Raw genomic sequence first — 26267 nt, forward strand, 5'->3', positions numbered from 1 at the left:
AGACGTGTTATTTTTGTATGATGTAATATTACTAAGCTATAAAAAAGGATAATCTTGAGGCTTTTTACAGGTAAATGGAAGTAACTTGAGACCATACACATAAGTAAAGTAAATCAAACTCACATTTATAAGTATCATATTGTCTCCTTAGTAAAAAAATAACAAAAAATAAAATTCTGAAAGAGTAATAAGATCCAAAATATACAATAGATATTGTAATAATGAAAGAGAAAGAAAGTGCTTCAAAGGACAGAGCTACTGGGATAGGGGAAAGGAAAAAAAAAGAAGAAAGGAAAAGATTATATGTATGTGGGTAAACATATAAATGTATGTATGGATATGTATACTAGATAGATAATTATATTACTATTAGTAATTATATTACTAATCTCTCTTAGTTGATCAAAAAGGACAGTTTGTGCTGTCCTTTTTGATCACTTTTGCATACAGATTTTATAACCTGAACAACTAATTCTGAGCTAACAATATATTAACTAGTGTTAATTCTCTACTTTTTATTTCTTTTTTGAAATTCTGCATCATTTCTATCCCTTTTTGCTTTTTAAAATAAATAAATAAACAAATAAAGGAGATTTATATTTCAATAGCAATTAAAATAGTCCTCCTTTTGTTAAAGAACAAAGCAAAATAAAACAAAAGCAAACATAAACAATGCATCCAGTCCCCAAATGAAGAGTTTGTCTGTAATGCTATAAGAACCATGTGGATACAGATGAAGGTTCAGAAACAGCCCTGCAGGAAGCCATTCTGATTCTAAGGATAGGCCCTGAGTTTTAGCAGACACCCACTTTTCTCAGGCATCCTAGTTCTAGTGTCAACAGAATGTGGTTGAGAAACATTAGGTTTAAACAAGAATCCTACAGATCAAAAAACAAAAGCCAAGACGATAATTAATCTTTAACATTTGTTTATAGAAAGCAAACAATTAATTACATAAAATGATAACAATGAAATATTTAGTACCAGGGAATAAAAAGGAAAAATCAAGAAAAAGTAAATTACAAATTTGGTTATAAGACACTGGTTCAGAAGAACTAAGTAAACAGAAAATAGGTTACTGAATAGATATTTAAGATGATGCAGTCACAAAATCTTCTCACTTGAAAACGCAAGACAGATAATGTTTTATTCTATTCTACACAGAAGAAACTGCAAAGCTGTAAACAATAAGTACTTTTAAAATTATCAGTGGTTTCTTCATTTTCTTAGTGTTTCATTGCAAACCATCACAAATTCTATTCGGAAGCTGATAAGGTATAAAACTGATTACTTAAGATAATATAAAGGGGGGAAAGAGATGTGCGCCTATATGCATTGCTATCTATCCCACCTCCTCTTCACAAACTGATTTGAGTTCCACAGCAGTGGAACTGCATCCTATCTCCCTGGGGTCAGGGAACACTACACACTACAATGGGCAGTCTACATTGAAATCTGTCATACACGTACTATACATCCTTGGCTTAATGCTAATACTGGTCCAAGTGGATTTCATCTGGTAGGTACTGTCAAGAGGTTTCAGGGAGCAAGTCTGATTATGGCTGGAAACACATTTCTGTTCCCCAAGAGGGCGCCACAAATATTTCTGTTCAGTTAGAACATGAACATTCTACTTGAATGTTGTAGGCAGAAACCTTCTATTCTGGGAGGAATTCTTTTACGTATTTTAATTTTTTCTAGTGAAAAAAAATCTGTAAAGTATAGCAAAATACAACTACAATGAAGTTATTAAAATGTAAGCCACCTGAAATTTCACACATGAAGTAAAATAAATATTTCCTTCTAATAATGTAAATTGTTTGAGATGAATTATAAACAAATATATTGTAACTTAAAATGTAGATAACCCTATCAATTAACATTTCTTCTTAACAAATTTTAAAATGCATAAATGAGACTTATAAAACAGGTATTTTTAAATATTTTGAGTATTTTTAAATATTTTGCTACTATATAAAAAATCTATTTAAAAAATGATCTAACCAGTTTTTAACCTTTATATTAGGATTTGACCAAACTATAACAAACACATAAGAATCTCTAACATGACAATGGTTTGAAAATATTACCTAGCAGGTTCACAGTATCCTACCAAGTGAGTGCGGTTGTAAGGATACAATTCATTTGGACAAGAAATTGCTTTCAAAGTTATAAATTACTTCATTGCCTGGGGGGGAGGAGGGGGAGACAGATGCTGGCTTTTACTTTTACTCACACTGCAAGGGATATGAAAAACAAGGTATGAAATAAACTATTTAAATTTTGCATTGTAGCATTCTAAAATGTCAGAAGGTGATCCAAATTTTATAAAGAGAATCAGTAGCTATACTTCAAGATTTCTTTGAAAAAACCAGTTTTCCAAAGCAATACATAATCCAATGGTTTTTGTTTCAGTATGTGGAAACATTCTAATCAGGAGAAAAATAAATTAAGAGTAATTTATGGAACTGAAAGGAAAACTAGAATTAAAGAAAGGGTGGTGGTATACAAACGGTGGTGAAGAATACAAAGAAAGGCAATAGAAATTGTGGCACAGACGCTAGCTGTAGGACAGAATGCCTGTGAGAAGGAAGACTGTGTTACCCATCATGCAAGGTAAGTATAAAAGAGTGATGAGCAGTTGCCGTTCAGGTGAACAATAAGTAGTCTGTGATCAATTAGGTTTCTAGCCAAGAATATCTAAGTATTAGTAATGGTCACTTACCAATTTGTTAATTTATTCAGCAACCCCTCAGCTAAGCACCTGGCCTCTAAAGAGCTTACAATAGGAGAGAACAGATAGGAAACAGTGTGATAATTGCTGAAACAAGGTAAATACAGGCATTGTGGAAGCAGAAAGGCCTCCATGTGGCCCTGAGGAAGCAGCTGGCTTAGCTTCCTAGTGGCAAGGGAGAAACTAAAGTGAAGCACATGCAAAAACAAACAGGCTTGACAAGGGGGACATGCATGAATCAGCCTGGAGTATTAGGTGTGCTTGGCAGTTCAAGAGGACTAAACCTCAAGGTGTGAGAAGGGATTAGGGATGAAGAGTGGAAAGCACAGAGGTCAGTTCTCCAAGTGCCTTTACTCACTATTCCCACAAAAGAAGTGTAAGATGTGTCTAAAATGTGCCAGGAACTATTCTAGCTACTGGCCCTCCAACACTGGGAAAAGAGAGTTGAGGTACCCATTTCCATGGAATGAACAAATACTTATATAACACATAGATGATATTAGACTATGCTGAAGCACATTATATTATGCATCATTTTGAAATGGTGGGTGGACATTTATGGTTTGCAGTATTGAAGAAATAGCTTACTCTCTGAAGATAACAATTCCACAGAGATTATAAGGGAAACATTCTATACATTGGAAGTATTCAAGAGAAAGTATCTATGTTCTTTCCTACCAATGATATGAAATGTTCCTGATGTGTAATAAGGAAGTAACAAGAAAGTTGTATCACTGATAGTGTGTCAGCTTTCAACTCTGAAATTATTGGGGTCATCTTTCTTCCCAAAGTGACATAATATGTTATTTTTCTTAATTCAAGAATGTGAGGGACCATATACTTCAGCTAGAATCTTTGATTTCAGGCTCTACCATCACATAGCAAAATTAGTACCCAGTCTTCCTGTTATTCTATTTATTCAGTCCCGTTATGACACTACTAGCAAAGTATCAGGATGCATGAATAAATCAGAGAGCCAAACCTGCTCATGTCTGAAGAATATTTTGCTTCTCTTTCAGCCTGGAAAGTCTCTGCCCAGGTCTCTGCATGGTGTAAATCTCAGGCCCAGTTTGGCTCTGATAATCCGTCTTCAGAGAAGCCCTTTGTGATGAGTCAGTTCAAAGAAACTTCCCTGTGGGAATCCGTACCCACATTAGTTGTCGCCTTGTGAACACTTACCATTAGCTTTACTCATTTTGCTTAGTGTTTGTTTTAGGTTGACATTCCTAAGCCACAGGCATGCACAATAAATGATGATGCTTATGGTGTGTCTCTTACTCTTACTCTTCTTTTTCACCATTGTGAAAGCACTTACAATGGCCTCTTACATATCCTGAAAATTTTAACAAATAACTAACCAATGAATGAGTATTCAGAAAGTTCACTCTACTGAATGGCAACAGGTACTTGATTGTAAAGTGACACATATGATAGGCTTCTCAAAGAAGAAAGAAGCCATTATTTGAGGAGTTTGTGTGGAAGACTTCAAGAAACAGTACCTCTATAACCATGGGCCAGGTAAGTGGAAGAAGAAAAGCATTGTAAACTCCTAGTATAAAACTAGGTCATTTGTGGATTTGGGGGGGGGGGGGGGGAACAAGAAGTCATCAAGAAGCACACCCTCCCTGTGAACCAGCACCATGCATGCGCTGCCACCACCAGCGGCACAGCTAGACCCCAGCCTTTTCCCATGAATCAGCACCTTTCTCAGACTACAGGGGAAGAGAACAGAAGTCACCAAGAAGCAAGGCTTCTCTGCAAATCAGCGCCATGCGTGGGCCGCTGAGGGGGACAGCCAGACCCCAGGCTTTTCCCATGAGTCAGTGCCATTTGCGGACCATGGGAGAAGAAAAGTCACTAAGAATCAAGTCCTCCCTGAGAATTAGTACCATGTGTGGGCAGCTAGGGGGACAGCCAGACCCCAGCCCCCTTCTGGCACATGGGCTGGGAAGCAAGAAGAGCCAACTCTCCCCCCCAAATGACTAGCTGATCTGGAGAAACACAGGCTGCGCTGACAACTGAGGTGAAATGCAATTTGATGCTTGTGGTGGCTGGTATTTCCCTGACTTTGCAGGTCAAGGGTTGGTGGTCTGATCATCTATTCAGAGAACAATAGTATGCAGTATGCCATCTATGGGAGATCTCCTTCTGAAGGTGGTAACCATTGTTAATTCCCTATTATCTTATTTTGAACTCCTGTATCACTTTCATTGTTTTGTTGGGTTAGGTTTCATTTTGTTTTGTTTTGTTTGATACTGTTATACCGATGGATGGGCAGCTATTTCAAAGACAGCAAGATACATTATGGTAGCCATTTTGGATTTACTATTATCTTGTTTTGAAGTCCTTTACTGCATTCATTGTTTTATTTTTATTGATTCTATTCTGCTCTGTTCTGTTTGATTTTTACTATGTCTGAAGGTATGTGCAGCTATTTTTCAGATAATAATAGGCATTGTGGTAACCACTGCTGATTTCGTATTGTTTTGAAATGCTGTGTCACTTCTACTAGTTTGTTTCAATTGGCGTACTTTTATTTTGCTTGGTTTTATTCTATTTAAAATTTTAAAAAAAGTAAAGTAGCCATTTTTTTCACTCAAGAGTACTCTCATCACAAGGCACTACTTACTAAATGCCCATGATATGCCAAAAGCAGAGGTCTACATATGAAGCCTCACCAAACCCTAAAGTTTCATATACTTTTTATGGAAAATACATGGGGCTCAGAGAGTTTAGAATATCTGCCCAACTGTAAAAATTGTGTTGTTCTGCATTCTTCCCTTATATACTAGAATCCATCTTCAAATTGTTCTGTGGGTAAAATAGGAACTGTCGATGTCATGCAGGGAATTCACTAATTAGATACTTACTACATAAATATCTACATTTTATACAAACAGACATTTTCAGGTTCTCAATCTATTAAGAATAACAGATTGCAACCATCTCCTGTTTATTCTAAGAACAATGTCAAAAATCAATCCCTCATCTAGAATCATCTATTAGGCAGCTATGGAAAGAGGACAAGTCTCTCCAAAAAACTGTAAATTAATACAATTAATATCACACTTGCTGAATAAACTGGCCTCAAGTCAAAGCATCACCCAGGAGTTGCAGAAGATTTTGGGGTATATAAAAGTTTTGGCATGGCGCTGGAATTGTTGTGACTACAGGAATTGTTGTGACTACATCAACAAGATAAACCCATTCAATACTCACAGCATCCAAGAGCCAGGACTGAGGCTTAAAAAAGGATATGGTCCTGAACTTGGACAGATAAAGACGTCACTTAAAATCAACACCATTCATTTGTTCTGGCTTTAAACTCAGCAAAGCAACATTATGATTATGATATGGCCTCACAGGTAGCTTTTTTGTAAAACATGTTGACTGTTGACACAAGTGTTCCAGTCTATTTGACTGTAACATTTCTCAACTTAAAAGAGAAACACTTCCATTTATATAACTGTCTTACAATCTTTAGTGATTGTGACTTTATTAGATTATCTGTGGTTATTGATAAAGGTCACTTTTAAAGAACTGCCTTCCTCTTGGAAACAAACCTGAGAATCAGATGGAAGCAGACCCCTTCGGCAGCCTTGCCTTGGAATTCTCCACAGGAGTACTAATGCATTCCCACACGCCCTTTCTTCTAGCAGAACACATTCGTTCCTTGCCTTCCAGTCACTGTTCCAAACTAAAACACACCAACTTTACCGCTCTCTCATGTCACAACTGCACCTACTGCCTTTACCACTACACCAACTACAGCTGGTTTCATATGAAAGTATGGTCACTGTGTTTGCACAATAGAATGAGAAAATGGGAAAGTAAGTAATGAAATCTGATAGACAGTTGCAGTTTTATATTTTGTTTTAAAAACATAAAATGAATACAGTTTTGAGACCAAGACTAGAGAGGTTTTAGTTTAAGAGGCTCTATCTAAATCAAAATCTCAATCAATAAAGCAAATGGCTGACAAAAACCTTATTATCATCCCAGAATATATGATGGTTAAGAGTCAAGTCTCTGTTGTCCATCCTGTCAGAGTGGGATAGGTCCCACTCTGACAATTACACCCCGATTCTTTTCGCTTTGCTTCCAACCCTCAAGCCAACAGATCACCAAGATCACGTTCTCTCCACGCAGCCTCTTTTCCACTCAGAAGCCAGAGTACTTTTCTAAAAAAATCAATCAATATAGGCTTCTTTCTTACTTACAGTGCTTCAGTGGCTTTCTACTGGAGCCAGAAGAGAAATCACCCAACTCCTGTGGCTCCCTCTCTGTCCCCTAACCCCTCTGCCTCTACCAACCTCTGCCCTGCCTTCTCTCTACTTCCCCTACTTCTGTGGCCTCCAGACTCTGCTGGTCTTCTTCACTTCCTTAGTAACTCAAAACCTGACTATATTCTATTTCACTTATACTACTCCAGCCCTACCACCTACCAGGAACTCTTAACCTGTCAGACCATTCTTCCCGGATGGTTCCATATGCTGTTCTAGGCTTATAATCTTCTTTCCATGACTCTGGTCTTGAGTTTCTGTGAATTTCTGTTCAAAAGTTACTTCCTAACAACTTTCAGGACAGATGTGATGTTTTCATTATTTTGATTATCTTATTCAAAACATATGTTTAATATGGTATTTTATTGTCTTTAACTATGCCTCAGTATAACTGTTCCTTAAAGGCATTTTCTTAGATTTTTTCCAACCTTGGATGTTCAGTAGTGCTAGCCCTGATATCCTTCCCTCAAATATAGTTGTCTATGTTGTTTCTCCTTTTAGTTCTCACACCAATATGGCATTACAATGTACACTGAATAGCTAACATGCTTTTTATCTATATCCTTCCTAAAGCTAGAATATGTCTCTAGAGTCCAGAACAGTGGCTGCTGTCCAGAGACCATTCTATAAATACTTGGTAAATAAATGGATGTGTGACTTTGGGCCAGGCCTGAACATAAAGCTCCCTGTGCTTATGAAACCAGACAGAACAGCATGTGGGGTTGTGCTCAAGATGAAAGGAATAAATGCCAAAGGGCAGAACATACAGGGTCTGCCACACCTACTGTAAAACACATTAGCTACCAATAGTTCAAATTTTAGGAAATTCAATGCTAAGTCTTCTAGTCTTTTTGCTTTTAATGAGTTAGTCATTACTTGAAAATGATCAAATATTTTCTCTTTCTCTGCCTCCTAGGCTTATGATACTTAATAGTTGATTCTCATTAGTAAGAACGGATAGGTGCATCACTTTTGAATAGTGCCACCTAGGAAAACTCCTTACTTCTTGTGATTATAATAGCAATACTTCATGGGCTGTCAGGGATCATGAATGTACATTTTTTAAACTTTTTACCCTAATATGTTTTCATAAAATTAGTTTAATGAGAAAGTTTTCCAGCATTATACTATTATGCTTGCTCTTTCTCCCTTTCTCCCCTCTTGCTCTCTGTCTGTCTCTCTCTCGCTCTCTGTCAGATCCTCTACTGTATAACTGCACCACTGTTCAATTATCCCTTTTCTATTAATAATTGCAAAAATGATGCTCTGGCATTTATTTTATATTATCTTTATTCAGTGAGTTTATTTTGAACATTAATAACTGTTAAGAAAACAACCTACGAAAATGAACCAAAGGTAACAAATCTCCAAACAACAGTTAATATTAAAGATGAAATAAATCTGCAGATATGGAGCTCAATAATAAGGGAAATAAAAAAAACCAGAAAATCAAACACTCATATAAAAATGCCAAGGTTTTAAGGATTTTCTGGTAGTTAAATAATTATAGGGAAGCTATGATAATCATGAAGGTTGAGCTATCATAACTTTCACACCCAGGCACCCAATCAATGAGAAGACAAAGTGACCAAGAGGAGAGTTGTCGACAGTTAATTTATTGAGAACTCATATTATACATGACATGTACACAGTGTTGGAGTATGCTCATTTCTGTACAACCCCTGTGCAGAACTGTTTAGGCAAATCAAGAGTGGCAGTGATGACCACAGCTTGCCGAGTTGAGAATCCATGGAAGACGAAAGAAAGGGTGGCACTGGGCCACACTAGAAATGTGAATTACTCCTTCACTGTCCCTGCCTTGCAGGGATTTTCATTGTTCACAAGTAATTGGTGCACTGAACTTTTCCTGCTTAGCTCTATTTAAAATGTCTATATCACATAGAAAAAAGTAAAACTGGGCAAATTTGAACATTTGGTGGTATCTGAGAATCATAGTAGCTATGAGGTTACCTAAATAAATAAGTAAGTAAGTAAGTAAGTTAGACTCTTGTGTACTGCCCTGCTACTACATGAAGGAAATTAAGACTACTATTCTTTATTATAATTCTTAATATGTGATCATTGGAGAATTGAGAAAAGTGGAAAAAGCTGCTTTGAAAGTATTAAAATCAGAATCATGGCAGCAAATATTCAGTATACACAATCATTTTAGGTTCAATAAAGGCAGTCATAAAAGGTAAAAATCATTAAAGAAGTTCCTAAAGCATATCGATGTCTCATTAAAAACTATCTACTGTTACAAGTATGAAAACCCTGAAGAGTCAGGTAAGAGAGCATGAAGCATGCATTCAGAAAATTCCCATTAGTAAGAAAATGGGAGAGACTGCATTGGGTTTCTAGAGAGCCAATTCCACTGTATCGCAAAGAGAAGGATTTTACATGCCCCAACAGAGCTGTCATGAAAATAAGAGCCACTGTTCTAATGATCTGGATGAAAACTAAGGTAGATAGGATTTGTAGATATCTGGAAGGGTAAGACAATCTTACAGAGAGACTCAAAAACTGCTTCTTCCTTGGTCAGAGAAATTTAGAAGCAAACAGAAATTTTCTTCTATCTTAGCCCTGCGATGGCACAAGTTTTCACACCTTGACAAGTGAGGCACTTGAGTGAGGGCCACACTATTCTTCAAGACAGCACTGATCTCCACATGAAATCCACCTTTTCTAGGGCCTCAGATTCCTTAAAAATTACATACAGACATTCAGAAAAATATCGGTATGTTGGCATAGCAGGGGGTTTGCTCATAATCTCAAAAGAGAATGAGTAAAAATCTGAAAAAAGTTGTGGGGGGATTAGGGACCTACTTCTAATTGTGGCTTCAGAGAATTATTGAACCAGGAAGTTCATCTACTAAATAAAGTGTAGTCCTTTTCTCTTACCTTGAGGGAAATTGAAGCACAGAGAGCAAAAGAGGCTTCCTGACACCTGACCATGAACAGCAGACGTGGACTATTGTTCCACCAACTACCAGTATAATGAGCTTTTGTTTTTACTCGCCCTTTTTCCCATTTATTTTTTCCCAAAGGGGTTTTCATTGACCAAAATGCTAGTGCTGTTTGTTAGTTTCCAATTGTTCATCTGAAGTATATGATTTCAAATGCATGCCTGACAGAAATGTAGACAAAAATGATGGAAATATTTAAAACAGCTTCCTCTGTACTACTTCAGATTCTCTTGCCTTTTTATTGCTTGCTTAGTACCATTTGCAGTTTTCTTCTATTAGTTTCTATCTGTTCTAAAAATTCAATGCAGTAGCTACTGGACTTACCTGATCCTTTCACAGTTGGTGTTCAGAACTCTTTAACTTCTTTTGTCGCTGTTGTTGTGCTAGTTGTTTTTGTTTTGTTTTGTTTTTCAAGACAGGGTCTTGCTATACAGTTCAGGCTGACCTTGAACTTACTATGTAACCCAGGATGGTCTAGAACTCACACTGATCCTCCTGCCTTAGCCTCCTGAGCACTATGAATATAGGCAATCACTGCCAAAAATGGCTTTGTTTTCTAATTTATGTAATGAAAACAAATCTTTACATAAGATGTCTTAAAAGTTAATTTTGACTCTGATTTCAGTCGGGTTTTAAAAGCCAGATTTTGTTTTCTCTGATTTCCAATTAGTTACATGCATTTTTTTTCTTCGTTATATGCATTTTACATGGCCATGCCCCACAGTTCTAAAACACTTAAGAGATTTACAGGTATTGGTTTGTTTCAAATTGCAACCAACCATTCAATTGTCTCCCCGCCCCCCCCAAAAGACATCTTGAACCTTCCTTGGGATTGGTAATATATGGGTTTGATGCTGGTGAAGAATTTTCTTATGAAATATATTTTCAAAAGTACAAATAAAATATTTCAGAGTGACACATTAAAGTGATAAATTAATTTGGTATTTCTAGGAATGTTTACTGTCTAGAAGTCAGCGGCAGACTAATAATTTCAACAGAACTGAATTTTCAAAAGTGATGTCTCTGGACACAAAGCTTTGTGTATGAAAGAAAAAAGTAAGGGAAAAATCAGCTGAAAACCAGCAATCTGGGAACATGTTGTTTTAAAAATAAATGGTGCAGTCTGAATCATGACAGCCACATGTAGGTGAATATACTAATAAGCAGCTGGTAATGAGAAACAATAAGATGTAATGTTCCCAACAGCATGTAAAATGAAAAAAGCATCCACTGAGTAAAAGTTCCCATTACAGAAAACTAGTGGACAAAATATTATGAAAGAATTCTCTCTTTTAAATAGGCAAAGCAACATAAGCTAAATGGGAAAATGGGAAAAAAAATACTATGTTCTTAAAGATGGAAAGAAATACCTTCTTAAAAAAGGTGGTCAGCAATTCACACTTTTGACAGTATTCATAGTCCACTGCAGACTACCAGAGAAGTGTGCTGGGTTCTGTTGTTAGCTTTGCACTTAATTATTTTACCTCTGAAGTCATTTTCTCTTTGACCCTTGGTTTTGTGGGTGTGAATTTATAGCACTTTTCTACATTCTTGTGTAAGAGACAATAAAGAAAGAGAGGGGGCTGAGAGGTCATAAGAAGACCTGAGAAAAGAAAGGAGAGGAAGTAGAAACAAAAGGAGCAGGAGGGGTAGTGGAGAGGAGCCCTCTGCTTGAGCAAGGGAGGATGAGAGCAGGGTGTAATCAAGGCTTCCTCTGCACCGAGTGAAAATGGCTGGCAGTGCGCGGGGCTGCCTGCCTACCCACCGGTGCAGCGTCCTTTGTCACAGAGTGCATGGGCTGCTGTGACCCAGCCCTGCTGCCCAGAGAACTGCACCTGGTTCCCCAGCAGAGAAGCACTTGTGTGCCTGAATGTACATTTTGCTGCTACAGAATGACCATGAGCCTCTGTTACTCTGATATTTTAAAATTTTCTTAAATTTAACTTACAGGATGGCATTTCACATCACACCCTCGTCCCTGAAAGCTGTCTGTGTCCCTTGCCAAATGCAGCAGTACTAAAAATAATACTTTGAAATTCTTAAACATTTATTTCAGAAATAGCTCAGCCAAAGCAGGCACGGAAAACATCACTAACATAGATCTCCTTAACAATATTTTCAATTTCCTCAGGTCACATGAAACCAGTAATAATTTCTGCTAAAATTAAGTAATACTATTCATAGGATGTGGGGGAGCACACTACTGAGAAGAAAGAGGTTTGTGCAAAAGCCACAAAATTGCTTTTGCCCCTTCCCAAGATCACACAAATACACAAACAAAAAAATTCAGTGTAAAGAATGTTTTTAGCATGGTCTGGCATGGGACAGAGAGAGAGACAGGGCAGGAGGAAGGTCACCTATAGGGTTCTTCTACATGATGGGCTTCTAGTAGTCACAGGGATAAAATAAACCATAGGGGCCACTGATCCTCACAGAATTAAAACAAAATACTATTTCCTTGTTTAAAAAGATCCTTAATTGAGAACTATAATAGTATTACTATAAAAACTGTCACCTCATATTTCTAAACTCATTAAAAAAAAATCAATATACTCATCAAGCTTCATTCTCCAAGACAGCTACATGGATTATGTTTTCCAAGATAAAGCTTAAACAATAACATCATTTAGTGATTATTTCTTATGATATTTTGTTGTTAGTGCTATTTTATTAAAAACTATTTTTTGTCACATTCATGCTTCATTTCTTGTATTTAATTTCTAATGCAAACTAAAAAATTAAAAATCGTGACCAGTTTTCAGTTTCAATACAAAAAAGGAAAAAACCACTTAAATTGTTATAAAATATTCATTGCTATTTTTTAGTTAGAACTTTTAGAATATATTTTATTCACAAAATATACACAAAATAAAGGTAAGTAAAATAATTCAAAATGAGGTTAAATATTTTCTCTTTGGGGATTCACATTTTCTAACAATTCACAAAATAAAATACAACTTTTAAAAGGATGAATCTGTTTACTAAAAATCTAACCAGACACAAAGAGTACTACAAAAGACTTAGGTATGAGGCAGAGAATACATTCCACAGTTATTAGAACCATCTCCCTGATTTTACTATAAATCTTGCTTTGAGGAAGTCAGAAAATTCCACATTCAATCATACTGTTATTCACAAAACTCAAAATGATTCTCTAAATTAGAATAACTGGCTTACAAAAGGTTCTTTTTCCCAGGTTTGTTCTATAAAATGTGTTCATTGTTTAGGAAATTCAATGCTTTTATATTGTATTCTCCTAGATAGCAAAGCTTAAATATATGGTAAATTAATTAATAATTGCACAAAAATATCTTCACACATCAGCCAATACTTAGGTAATGACTGATTTTGAGATGAGGGTGTTACTTATGCCAACGCATGACCATGCAAAGGTATTTAATTTTAGAAATGAAGTGGAGTGTTGGGGATGCCTGTCACTTAGCTATGGTGCACTGTTTCAGGGGTGGACAGTGGGGAAGCCGAAGAGGCAGGAGGGTTATGATACTGCAGATCTATGCTGCACTAAATGTGTAACAACAGCGAGACAAGAGCAGTGGGAATGTTCTGAAGGAAACCGGGGTAATTATTATGCTATTAGTATAGACTTTGCCTGATGAGGAAGAGAGAAAAGAATGAAACTAAGGACAGAATCATTAAAAATCAAGCAAACAGGACTATTTAAACAACTAGACTCATTTGATGCTGAAATTTATGAAGAAAATTTAAACAATATTATAAATAGAATTCAAAGAAAATGAAATTTTTACAGAAAATATTTCATACCTTCAAGAGCTTTTAAAACATGGTTCAGGAACTTCCTCAAAGCTTAATTTTTTTCAATTTTAGAATTTTATTTGCCATGTATCAACTGTCATATTACAGCTGTGATATGATAGCAATTTTCTAGGCAATATACGGTTCCCTTTCAAGGAGAAAATTATTTCTTTTCTCAATGCAAGCACAATGAATTGGCTAAGCTGTCTGAGAGGGAGGGAAACAACAACAAAAAAGCACAGATTGCTGAAATAAACATCAATTGAAAAACAGAAGGCAGACAAAAGATGATCTCAAAACAAGTTTATACAACACACTGCAATCTATTCTTCTGGTCAAAGTAGTTTCTGTGTGTGTGTGTGTTTGAAGTATTAGAATGAATTTTCATTAAATCTCAAATAGAGGTAAAATGTTCTAATTTAATCAGTACTTACATTGTATGATCTTAGAGGCAAGGAAACAAGTTTCAATACACGATGGGTTAAGAAGTAATCAATAAATTGTCTTATTTCACCTGTTAATTACTGTATAGTATAAATAGCCAACTAAGTAATGTAAATTATAAATACATTCAATAAAGCAAATACATAAAAAGGGCTCAATGCTGCTAGCTGTTATGGTCAAACCAAGGGTTACATTTATGACAGAAAATACATGTGAAAAACACAGTACATACTAGTAATTTCTACTTCCAATCTGCAACTAGAGAATTAAATCATACTATGCACTGAGATTTTTTTCCTTGCATACATTTGAACACTGGTGTGACACTCAAACTGTTTCTTTAACACTCTTTTAAAACTAAACACAGGCTTTCCCCTTTCTTTGCTAATTATATACTTTTTTGTTATAGAAGCAAGCCCTTTATTGCTCATAATTTCAGCTATCACTTGCTTGGGCATCTTTTCGGATCAATAGCATATAGTTAAGTGAAAAAAAAGGCTAAATGTGATTGCTGTCTGCAAAGCAAGAATTCATTTTACTTTTTAAGTGCTATTATTATGTTTCACATTAAAATATTAAATTCCAGTCACAGGTTCAGAGTAGTTACACATGCAGAGCTTTATGTATTGAGTGAAACATCTGTCATTTAAAAAAATCTAGAAAACTGGCATAGGTTATAATAAAATCTGGTGTGCGTCCTGCAGTTTTTACAGATTCCATTGCTGGTGGCCATACATCTTTGATGGCAAAACTACATTGGTTGTAGCACCATAAAAATCAATAAATATTAACCTTTTCTGACACTTTGTGCATGGATGCTTTATCAATTGCTGTCAGGTAATAGAACAGTCAGTGATGAACTATATTTCTCAACTAAGGAATACAGAACAAATTAGAAATCAATACGGATTAACAGACTTTTTAAATAAAAAATCATCAATAGATTTTATTTCCTATAAAAAGAACATAAAAAGTAGGGAGCTTCATTTCAAGTGGGTACCCTTTGATAGGAAATAAACAGCAAGCAGGCTTGTGTGCTGAGATACTGGTTCAGGCTTTACATACTGTTCTCAGCAAGACACCAGCTACAGGGTTAGAACTTTGACAATCACTACACAAGGGCTACATTCTAGTTTTGTCATGGTGAGTATTCTTGTTCTTACAAGCCTGGCTTAACTTGTAGTGCTGGTTAAATTTCACCAAACAATTCAATGGATCAATCAACCGGCAAGGCAAATTCAAAACTAAACTGTTCGTTAGTATCCATGAATTGAGCAGTTTAAATAGTAAAGCATAACTTCACTTAGAGTATGTTTTAATTCATCCATTTTTATGTTTCATGAATGACAAACAAACTGATTTCATGGTTCAGTGCTTTTTAAAAATACTGTAAAATGTCACTAGGGCAGCAATCCAGACAAATAGCTTACTTTCAAAATGGAAAATAAATGCTCCATACATAGAGTAACAGCTCTAAGTAAGAGAACTATGTGTTAAAAACTCTGCTGACAATATCTGCTTAGGAAAAGTTAGATTTCTTTGGAAAATAACAATATACTAGTGATAGCTCTTGGAGTTATAAATTTAAAAACTGACTTTCTGGTGAAAATAGCTCTAGTGAATCCATTAATCAATCAGTAAGTACTATTAGGGCTGTAATATTCCAAAGTGATGGCTTCTGGAATAGAATGAGTAAAATATCTAAAATAAAGTAATACTGTATCCTGTAAGAGGATCTAAGACATTCATTCTTTAAAAAAACAAAGCAGATTTTTAAGTATTGAGAACAGACATAAATACTGAAACAACCACAAAATAAGCATTCTGCATAATACTTCAGACTTAGTGAAAGGTCTAACATTTAAAATTTTAAACTTTGGGTTTAAAAATTTTAAAAGAATATTTTACAAGTTGGCCAAAATAAGAAAAGTTGTCTTTCTATATTAAAGTCAAGCTTGATTAAGCTTCCTGTTTATGATACCTGATGCCAGTCTATACTACAGTAAAGTCCATTTCTTGGTCTTTCTTCCTTTTTGTCAACAACATTATAGTTGAGATAAAAATCAACCAAGTCCACTGCCGATTAACAAGAATTCTTAAAGACAGGAGGCGTAATCTTACTTTTTCTCTGGTCATGAGCATCTGTGAACCTTCAGTACACTCCACAGCTTCAAAAAGCCCATTTTCCATGTTGCAGGGATGGTATGTATAAAAAGATTCAAGTAGACATAAAAATTACCACCCACTTGTTCTTTGTAGTTTACTCTAAGAACAGCTGATAGGTACATGACATTAAATGGTTTGTAAGCCTTCCCATATTATCTGGCTTACAGAGAAGGTGGTAGTTAGCAAATGTGCCTGCAGCCTCGGAGCCATACTTCAGTGATCTACAGCATCAGAATTCTTGTATCCTGAGATGGAAATACTAATGTCTTATTCTAACACTATCATGCTATCTTGCAGAAGTCACTAAAAATATGGTGAATTTGTATTAGGGGGAAACAATACAGAACAGCTTTCCATGTGAAAGAACAATTAATCATCAATGAATTATCACTATCACCATTGATGGGAAACTGTGTTCTTTACACAGTTCGGTTTGAAGGGTAGGGGTTTTCTATTGTATACTAACATCCTCATGTATAAGCTGTATAATAAGAAATGTAAGGAAAAAACCTCATGGACTTTATTACTTAAAAAAGAAATAATTTACATGCTTAACCTTTAAGTGCCACTAGTAATTATGATTTATTATACTTGTTTCTTTTTGAAATATTCAAATATTTACTTTTTTGCAATCTACTATAACTTGTACATGAGTACATTTGTTTTTGTTTTTCACTCTATGCCTGCATTGTATTCCATCCCTCAATCAGTGTACCACACAAGCTCGTAGTATTTCATGAATCAAATACCTGTGGAGCAAATGTGCCCAATGAGCCTCTCCAGCAGCAGGACCCCCATAGCTAAGGGAAGGAGAGCAAAGGTTCAGAGAGTGCAAATGACACGGGAGTGCTACAGAGACACAGGACTCTCTGAGATAACCAGGCAAGGTCAGTACTTAGACCAGCAAGCTATGAAGGGTTAGAGGAAGGCCTCTGTAATTATAAAGTGCATCAAAGAAGCTATGGATACATTTGTTGAAAAGCAATGTGAAAAAACAACTCCATAGAAATCCTTGACTCAGACAGCTGGAAGAAAAGGAGAGAATTAGAGACATGAAGTACTCAGCTCTACTGCATAGATTCAGTTGGGGGGATTACTTCCTTCTTATACTATGCTTTGCTTACTGAGAACTAACAGATGTCATGAAAAAGAAAGATCATTTTGTGCACGTGGTTCACAAAATTCCAATTAAAAACTAAGTGAAAGAAAACTAAGTAAGATATTTAAGAAATGTTAGTCCCATCTCTCCCCTTCTCGTTAGGGGCTGGGCTGGAGGTGAATAGAAGGATTTAGCTAAGCCAAGAAAGGACCCTGCACTGAATGACCTTTATGTACAAGACACAAGGATAGAAACTGATTCAGTCACCATTCTGTTGATGGGACAAAATACCTGACATGTATAGCTTAAAGGAGGAAACGTTTATCTTGGCTCTCAGTTTCAGAGGGTCAGCCCATGGTCAGCCCCAAGACAAAAACGAAGTGCTCAGGAAGAGAAAAAGCTGTTCATTTCATGGAAGCGGGAAAGAGAAGGAAAGAACCTGAGAAAAGAGATACTCTTCAAAGAATGGTCCTACTGATCTTCCTCCATCTAGGTCCTATTTTGTAATAGTCTGCTGAGCTAGGAACTTCTGATAAGTAAGTAATTTTGTAATAGCCTGCTGAGCTATGAATCCATTGAAAGGACTGCGGTAGAGCCCCTCCTGACCTGTCAGGGTGAGAACTTTTTACAATGCAGCAACATCAGCCTCTGTGTGCATATGTATAGTTCTCATGTAACTCTCTAACATAAATCATGCACCAACAGATTGCAGAATGTTAACACAGCCCAGTGAGACTTTTAAAATATTAGTGTGTGCCCATACAAGGGAGACTCACAAAAACTATGTAAGAGTACAACTATGCCATGTTTGGCACTCAGCCTTTTTGATATTATTCTGCTGAATCAGTGATGACATGAATAAATGTCCTTCTTGGAGAAAAAACCTCAGTGTCCCATCTCTCTGCACAAAAGTCCCACAGCACTTCTGAGGGCTCATGTTGGGATTTAGAGATGGTGTATTCCCCTGCTTTGTCGCCAGAGTCCAAAGCTTGGAGTGCCAGGAGATAACCTCACCTGGTGTCAGGGAACCATTTGATCCCAGGAAGAGATTGGTCCCTTCTGTTGTGCTGGGGTGAGAGCTCCAGGTACACAATGGAACCTCAAGGCCCAGGGAACCTGTTTAGGGAATGCCACCTACTAGAAGAAAGGGAGACTGATCACTTCCCAGAGTTGCTAGAGTAAGTCTCACTGAAATTGAAACTGTAATTCTCAGGAACTGGGTTTCACACTGTAGCTCTGCAAGGAAGTGCAATCCAAAGGAGCTGGGTGGTAGGTTGTAGTTGTTTTGTGTTTAGCTGTCAATGAGACAGACAGACAGAAGAGGTGGATGGAAAGGTTCTGACCTATCATAGGACATAAGTGAGTGTTGAGTACCAATACACGGCTCCTTATATGGCTAAGGGTGACCACTGGCCCACAGGAGTTCTGCCAATGCTAAGAGGTGCCTGAATTTCTGCAAGGTGAGCAGACAGAAATGACGCAGTGATTGGGCCACCTTCCAGTTAAAAGTCTCCTCCCTCTCTTGTATGTGCAAGTTGACTATTAAGGAGAGGAAATGAGTAGAAAGTAGAGTAAACCAGCCCCCACCCCCAAGTATATGTTAAGGAATTTAAACCATGACTATGGTGATTATGGTGGTAAGCTGACTCCCAGAAAGCTCTGGACTTTCTGCAAAATTGATTGGCTATCATTTGGGGTGGGATGACCCACTGAGGACTCATTTGTTAAACAGATAATTAGCTAAGTATTCAGGGTTGTTGCAGCGGATTGCAGCCATCATGACTAACTTCCTTACAGTATGACTGCTAATGCTTGATCTCATTTTGGCCACTGGCTGAAAGCTTGCATTGAGGAAAACTGAAGAGTGATGATGGCTACGGTAAGAGCTACCTCAAGATGTCGGCCAAAGTCAAAACCCATTCTACCCAGGGAATCAGAAGAAACCCTACCTCCATATGTCCTACAGCCTCCATCTCTGCCACTGTTATCCACGGCCCCCACTGCAGAGGCTCTCCCAGAGCAGAGAGCCTCCCAGACGTTGCCCTTTTTCTGATGCTGTCCGAGCCTTCCCCAGAGACCAATCTGACAATAGCCTGCCCTGAGTAATCCATTCTGACTTCCTATAAGCCTATGAGCCCCTGTCAAGAGAATCCTCTAGTAGCCCAACCCCAGAACTCATCCAGGAGTCATTGAGATGTTATTTCGAGAGACAAAAGATGTAAGGACCCATTTACTATGGTTCATGGGCAGATCGAAGGAGGGGAATGAGTGTTAGTGTCCTGACCCATCATCATTATTGACCTTCTTAGCTGGAAGAACCATAACCTTGGTATACTTCATATACTGAGAAACCCAGGCAATGACTGTCTTGGTGGAGTCCATTACCCAGACCTTTAGGCCCACATGGACTCACTACCATGAATTCCTCCTAACCCCATTCAATACTGAGGCGTGCCACCAGGTTACTCAAGTCACCCTATAGTGACTGAAAGAAAGTGCCCTGGCCAGATTGCAGGATCTCCAGTCTTATGCTCACAACTAGTTCCCAGAAGATGTCTAATGGGACTGGAATATGGAAGGAAGTCTCGCTCAATCACATGGTACCAGGAAGCTCTCCTAAACTAGATAAAGAAAGAAAGAAAAAGGGCCATGAACATGAGCAAAATTTTGGAGGTACTTGAGGGGCCAGAAGAAAGCCCAAGCCAATTCTAGAAAAGACTATGCTAAGTGTTTTGTCTATATACCTCTGTAATCAGAAGCAGTTGAGAATCACTGGATGGTGCATGTGGTACTTGTTAAGACTCAAGGAGATAGCAGATGTAAGTTACAGAAACTAGAGGGTTTCACTGGAATGAATGCCAACCAATTGTTAAAAGTTGCAACCAAGGTGTCTGTCAACCAGACCAGGAGGCTCAGCAGGAAGAGAGTCCCAAGATGAAAAAAGAAGGCATACTTGTTGACAGCTGCTCTTGTGGAAAGATCTATTGGGACAGCCCCGTAAGGATGTTCCTGGGGCAGAGCACAAAGTACACAGGGACATCAGTAAGAGAGCCAATGAAGAATCTGACAGATGGCCCCTACCCCTTCTCTAGAACAAATCTGGACTGGGACCAATGTGCCCACTGACTAAGGTATGGACACAAAAAGGATAAATGACCATCCCATATAGAAAATGTACCAGACATGACTAAGCTCTTTTATTCATATGTCTATGAGCATACCAGGATAGGAGTGGGAGTTTTAACCCACTGCTGGGATCCTGGCATTGATGGTGGCATGCTTCTCCAAGCAACTTGACTCTATCGTCCAGGGATAGCTACTCTGTTTCTGAAAACTTGCAGCTACAGTGCTCTTAGTGGCAAAAGTTGACAAACTGATTATGGGATAAGAATTAGCAGTCCATGGGCTATGCTCAGTGCTGATATTAATGGAGTACAAGGGATGAACATGAGCAACTAACACTCAAGACAGTTAAGTATCAAGGGATGTTATGTGACAATCTGTGCATCCACTTAGAAGTGGTGCAGACTCTGGATCAGGCAATCCACCTGCCAGTTGGGCCAGGCTAGCCAGATCATGACTGCATTGAGGTAATGGATGAGGTGGGGACCAGCCTTTCAAGAATCCCAAAACCAAGTGTTTCACAGATGGTAGTTTTGTGAAAGAGAACGACTTGCAGAGTACTCCATGGTAACCTTGAATTTGGTCACTCAAGCAAAATCTTTGCCAAAACGGACCTCAGCACAGAAAGCAGAGCTCATTGCCCTAACCTGAGCACTTCAGCTGGGGTGCAAATACATGTCAATATGCACATGAACGCTAAGTACACGTCTTCATCCCCTTCATGTGCACGGGCTCTAACTAAAGAAAAAGGCCTGATAAACTCAGAGGGTAAAAAATATAACAGATGGCAGGGAAATCCTTGAACTGTTGTGCTGTGTGAGTCCCTAGAAGCAGAGCACTGTTCAGACATCAAAGGGAAGATACTTTAACTATTTGGGGAAACCACAAAGCAGATCAGGAAACTAAGCTGACCACTGGCCATCAACAGAATGAGATCCTAATTACTCACAACATGAAATTGCTTGGTTTAAGACTGAGGATGGAAATTATCTCCCAGGAGAATGGTGGAAGTTGAAAGATGGCTGGGTGGCAATCCCCAAGACTCTAGCTCAAGCTTTGTCAAAAGACCCATGTGGGTCATGGGTGGATAGCTCTTGAGACTGTCATGAGTCAACATTTCTATGTCCAGTAGCTCTCCAGCATTGTCTGGGTACTATGTGAACAAAGTGAAGTGTGTACTCACAATAACCCATGTCAAGGACCCGGGACCACTCCCAGGATACAAAGTGTTGGGGAGCCCCATTCAGAACGTGGTTGGAGATTTTACTGAACTTCCCCAAGTATGTGGCTGTACATATTTGCTAGTTTTTATATGTATCTTCTCAGGCTTGGTATAGGCATTCTACACTTACACAGAACAGGCATCTGAGGTTGCCCAGATCCTCCTGAGAGGAATCACCTCCCATTCTGAAATTTATGTTAACAGGAATAAGACAACAGGCCAGCATTCCTTGAAGAAGCGGTGCAGCTAGTGGCCAAAGGACTAAAGATTACTTAGTAAATGCATGTGGCATACTGTTCTCCAAGTTCAGGTAATGTGGAGCAAATGACCTGGACTTTAAAGCTCCAGCTGAGCAAGTTATGCCAGGAAACTCATCTGCACTAGAACCAATGCTTGCCAACAGCTCTGCTGAGAATTAGATCTAGTCCCCGTACACAGGCAGCACGTTCCACTTTTGAAAGTCTCAAAAGGGGTGGCACCCTCCTCTTGTTAAGCTACTAAAGGGGTATTTAAAGGGAAGCTCATTCCGAGACAACAGTTGCAGGCATTAGGCTCAGCTTCAGCCACCCTAATTAGGCTCAGCTTTAGCCACCAATGGTTAAGGAACTATTGCCCATGAGTTTGACCACAGATGCTCACTCTTTCAAGCCAGGGGATGTTGTGAGGGTAAAGGAATGGAAACTCCAACCCCTGAAAACCTTCTGGAGGGGCCCATTCACTGTTATCCTATCTATACCTACTGCAGTAAAGGTGGCTGAAACAGTCCCTTGGAGTTACTCTGGCAGAATAAAGCCAGCAGCCTGAGACTGGGGATGCGTCCCAAACTTGTGGATGCTGTATAAGCTGAAAATCCAGAAGAAGCAGGCCATAACCTCAGGAACACACCGAAAGACAACAGCCCTGCTCTACTCTATACAGAGGCTGACTGTCTCTGAGTGGCAGAAGCCTGAGGATGCTGCCAACTGCTAACACAGACTACGTCCTTTTTGTGACTAACTGTAAGGTACTGTCATTCCCTGTTCTTAACTATATTTGGTCTCTAGCCCTTCTTGTTGCCTTAGCCTTTGCCAAGATTGCCCCAATCAACTGGAAATGTGACTGCTGGCTAGTGGCTTCCTCTTGTGTGTGTGGAGTGTTTTGCTGATATTGTCTGGTTTTACTAGGGGTCCACTGGTAAACCTGAGTTCCCCATCATTCGCCTAACCAGGTCAGGTCAGGGAGTTACCTACTCCTTACTCTACCACATCCACTTCTCATGCTTAGGGAAGATCCTAGGGACCTGCACGCATAGTAAGACAATCTACTGTACCTCCAAGGGTCAGCACTATATTTCAAAATGATCACTACCATCCAAGTGGTCACATCTTATCAGACTTTTTGCTCATTTTATGAGGCAATAAAAAGTAGCCCTCTTTTATCCTAATCACAACCAAAAATTTGCTTTTAGTCCTATCAAAGATATAGCCTAGACTCGGAAGGTCTTTTCTTTTGCAATAAATTTGGGGAAACCAACATGGTGAATCTATGGTTGTAAGAAGTTAGAAAATTAGATCCTTGTGAACTTTGTACGGGTACAAGGTATTCCAGCCTTACCTCAAAGGTTTGGCTTCTCAAGGGCTTAATAATTGAAAGAAACTGTCACGTCCAGGAGAGAGTACTCTTCAATATCTCTTCAATATCTCTACTGTTCAATATATCTTCAATATACATTAGGGAGACTAATGTATGGGTCAAAGGTCCTACAACTCCACCACCTACAAGACCCAATGGTGGGAGTCCTCTGACTACTCTGAACCAAACCCCCACCCTTTGTCCAAGTTTTCTCATCTCAGGGAAGCCTGGGCTTGTATTGGATATGAGGAAGAACCCCACATGCTGTACTTCCCCTAAAGTGGTCAGGGTCTTACATACTAGGGAGATTCTATGCATCTTTCTATTCTCACTTGCCAAGAACATCTGAGGGTCCAAATGTATGGGTACTGAGGAACTCATAGAAAATTATGCACCATGGATATTGGCAATTAGAAAAACAACAAATGGCTCCCTGAATGTGTGATTCAGTATTATGGTCTGCCACCTGGGCAGAGGATAGGTCCTGGGGCTATGGTACCCCATTTCTATGCTAACCTGCACAATTAGACTGCTTACAATTGTAGAAATACATGCCAAAACTCTTAACTGTTAGCCAAACAGCAAGTCAAAATGGACACAGCTATCTATCAAAATTACTTGGCCTTAGATTATCGGCTTGCTTCCTGGGGAGGGAAGCAACTGCTGCCTATAAATAGATGACAAGGGAAAAACTGGGACCTCAGAGACCTGTTCTGGGGACTCATTTTCAACTCTTGGGGAATTCAAAACCTTTGTATGTATTACATTTCTGATTTGGGGAACCTGTTTGATCCTGCCTTGCCTAGCTCCCTTGGCTATAAGTTCTGCCTCTAGACTTCCTGAGATGATGGGCGAAAGAAAATGGCCACACCCGTGTATAGCTTATAGAAATATAAACCTTTGACCAGGACAATGCTCTTTGACCCAAAATAGAAAGGGGTTCAAGCATCAAGCATTCAAAGGGGGAGAATGTGGTAGGGCCCCTTTTGGTGAGACAGGGCAGTTTTTACAATGTAGAAATAACAGCCTCTGTGAATGCATATGTAGTTCTGAATAACATTGTAATATAAATCATACCAAACGAGACTGTAGAGTATTAATGTATGCCAAAGTAGACTAAAATCTTAGTGGCAATGCCCCTATAAAGGGGACAAAAACACAAAAATTACACAAAAGTGTTCAAGTGTACCATATTTGGTACTCATCCTTTGAATACAAATCTGCTGAGGCAGTGCTGGCAAGAATAAATGGGCTTCCTGGGGAAAAGGCATCAGCGTCCAGTCTGTCTGCATTAAACTATGCAGCAAGATCAGGGCCTTCACAATCCAGTTATCTCTCTAGCTATTTCTTAACCTAATCATGTTGGTCCTAAGGACTAACCTTCACAGAAACTTACTTCACTTTCTTCCACAAAGCAGTATTTATTACTTTTGTATTTTTAAGGAAACGGAAGCAGACGAAAGTTAAACACCATAACAAGGAACAAAGCTAGTGAGTATTACAAACCTGATCATGTCACCCTTGTTAGCAGTTTTCACTGATTTCCTATATAAATACTTCATATAAAATTTTCAACACGCTTTTAAAATGTGTCACCGAAGTTCTTTAGCCTCATCTGGCTTCCCAAGATCCTGATCTCGTCAGTGAGTGAGCGAATGACTCACCTATGCCCAGTTACTCTCTGCTCTCAGTCTGGCAGCATTTTCATCACTATCCCCCCAGCTCAGTGATTTCACAAGACTTTAACCTAAAAGCCCTTGTTCAAGCAGGCTTCACTCCTGCTATTATAAACTCTATGGCTCCTGTGTTATTTCTGCTGCTCTCTCCAGCAACTCCAGTGGTTGCATGGGTTCTATCCAGACGGAACAAGTGAATTTACGTTTCTTCCAATGTTCATCTTTTCAGGCAAAAGTTGATGACTTAATGGCAAACTATTATGTGAAAGCTGTAGCAATAGAACTTACATATATAATTTCATTCTCATGATAGACATGATTATACACATAACAAAGCTTATATATTCATTTCCTACATAAAAAGGCTAAATCAGACCAACTTGGGTTTATTACATCATGAGATAAAGATTTTTTTCTGGCATATCCCATTAGCAATCTTGACATAACTGAATAAGGGAGGGTCATATTTCCTTAATCTCTCTTTTACTGAGGCCTTTCAAATAGTTTTAATAGCATTTGCTGCTTTCTCTTTTCATTATAAATAGCAAGAGAAAGTAGAAAATACAGGGAAGTTGTGCTTTTATGTCTATTACTGTTTCTTAAAAGGAAACACTGAAACAGAAAAGCTTACTTAAAATTTTCGTCTTTTTTCTTTCCTATTCCCTCCCCGCCCGCCTTTTTGAGACAGCATTACTATGGGCTTGACTTTGTGATGTGGCCCAGGATCAGCCCTGAACTCAGTGTAACTCTCCTACCTCAGCCTCCTGAATATTAGGTCTATTTTCTAAAAAGCACTTACATACTCAATATGTTGTTTAATATGCCTTTTTAGAAGCTTGTAATGTGTTAGTTATGGGAAAAAAAGTCTTTGCAAACAGAGTTATATACATGAAAAAAGAAAACCCAAAACTAATAGTTGCACTTTACCATCTAAACCTATCCTGTGCGATTATCAAAATCAGTAAGTTAGAACATATTACCTGTTTGATTCTTTATGCTTACACATCATTTTATATTGATTTTATTGTTGGATTTTTAAGACATGAAAATGATCACAGCAGGCACAGTAATCCAAGATCTTCTTTTTTCTACGAATGGAAGGTTTTTTTCTTTTTATGTTTTGTTTTCGTTTCTCTCTTTTTTTTTGGGGGGGGGGGTACTGGGGATCA

General features: G+C 38.2%; 1 protein-coding gene and 1 long non-coding RNA gene across 5 annotated transcripts in view; one reads left to right on the forward strand and one right to left on the reverse strand.

Annotated features, from left to right (window-relative positions):
* LOC134471760 (uncharacterized) overlaps window positions 1-3997 on the forward strand; it is a 111389-nt gene extending 107392 nt beyond the window's left edge. Inside the window, exon 4 of the long non-coding RNA XR_010041360.1 lies at window positions 3754-3997. This is a non-coding gene — a long non-coding RNA (uncharacterized LOC134471760). The remainder of the gene's footprint in view (window positions 1-3753) is intronic.
* The window catches only part of Znf407 (zinc finger protein 407), a 448808-nt gene that overhangs the window by 101755 nt on the left and 320786 nt on the right, over window positions 1-26267 (reverse strand). The window lies entirely within an intron of this gene.

Source organism: Cavia porcellus, unplaced genomic scaffold, assembly GCF_034190915.1.
Source record: "Cavia porcellus strain 051 isolate PalLab524CR breed Dunkin Hartley unplaced genomic scaffold, mCavPor4.1 scaffold_20, whole genome shotgun sequence".
Taxonomy (NCBI): Eukaryota; Metazoa; Chordata; class Mammalia; order Rodentia; family Caviidae; genus Cavia; species Cavia porcellus.